Here is a 1,600-nt window from a genome sequence, read left to right as displayed (position 1 = left end):
GCCTGCATTTCAAAATTTCTACAGAATAGACTTAGTCCAACTGGGTCAGATAGCTGCCCTAAGCTAATAAACAGTGATTGGTGCTGAGGGAGGGAGGTCAGGTTCAAGGCCACTTCTAGGAAAGTGATTAACCCCTTGATCTGAAAAGACAGAGAGGGTAAGGAGAATAATAAGAGGAAAAGACAATTCAGTGGGGTTCCCATGGGCATCAAAGCAAGGGAGTAGGAGAAGATAAAAGCATTTATCAAAACTGGGGTATTGGGCTGGGAAGGTGGCTCAGTGGTAGAGCCCTTACCTTGCATGCATGAGGCCCTGGGTTTGATTCCTCAGCACCACATAAGAAAAAAGAAAAAAGCTGGAAGTGGTGCTGTGGTTCAAGTGGTAGAGCGCTAGCCTTGAGCTGAAGAGCTGAGGGACAGCACCCAAGCCCAGAGTTCAGGCCCCACGACCAGACCCCAGGAAAAAAAAAATTGTGGGATTATTTATGGATCATTCTTTTAAAGGCAGTGTTTTAGAACAGAAAATGGAGTATAACAATTAGAAAGGGAAACGTTGCTGTCACACACATTCATGCCCACATCCTGGTTGTCCTATTTATAAGCTGCATAGTTATTTAACTTCAAATGGAGAGAATAACACTTGTCTGATAGTGAAGGTTGAAGTCCACTAACCTATGATAAACTTTACACCATATTGATGCTAGTAATTGCCCTATAAGTAGGAGCTGATAGTATGTATACTTGTTAAAAATAATTTTATTGTTATTAAGGTGCTGCATAGAGGGGTTACCATTTCCTAAGTCAGGTAATGGGTACATTTCTTTTTAGACAATGTCAACCCTTCCTTCACTTTTTCCCAGCTTCCCCTTCCATCCTTGCCCACAAGTTGCATAGTTCCTTTTCCATAGTGTCTACTGTGGATCATTAAAGTAAGGAGGCCAGGTCTGGCCCGTGCCATATTGGCCAGATGGTGGATGGTAGGGTCTGGCATCTTGTCTTCATGTTGGAGAAAGGAAACCTTCCTCGGCCCCCCTCCCCCCCCCGTCCCAGGCTGGGTGTGCCTGGACCACTGGAGGCAGGGGCAGGCACTAGTGGCTAATAGGTTACTGAATCTGTCAGCCCAGTGCCTGGGACCGGGAATCTCCTAAGGATCAGACTAGCCTAGCCCCTGGAATCCATGTCACGTGTGTCTCTGTGATCGTGTCCTGTGTCCTATCTCCTTGCTTGTTTCCAGTCATCATGGAGTCCCAATTCAGCTCTCCATTGGAGCTGAATTGGCTTGTTGGTATTGTTCTTATTATTTCTTTCCTCTTTAGCATGCTTCCTAACTGGGTTATGTGTATTTGAGTGCTACAGGCCTTTGTAACAACGCGGCCTGCAGTCTGTTAACTGTATAATAAAGACTCCAATATTCTGTATTTTAAAATGTGACTTCTGGGATGATTTACCTTACAACACCATGACTGTGTTTGTTCACTTTTCCTCCTTCTGTTTCTGAATAATGTACAGTTTTTTAATTTGTTAAAATATTTTTTAAAAGTGTTTGACTTGGGGACTGAGAAGGTGGCTCAGTGGTAGAGCGCTTACCTTGCATGCCTGAG

This window comes from Dipodomys ordii, unplaced genomic scaffold (assembly GCF_000151885.1).
Source record: "Dipodomys ordii isolate 6190 unplaced genomic scaffold, Dord_2.0 Scaffold25, whole genome shotgun sequence".
NCBI classification, from domain to species: Eukaryota; Metazoa; Chordata; class Mammalia; order Rodentia; family Heteromyidae; genus Dipodomys; species Dipodomys ordii.
The sequence above is the reverse complement of the archived record's forward strand: the minus strand, read 5'-3'. Positions refer to the sequence as shown.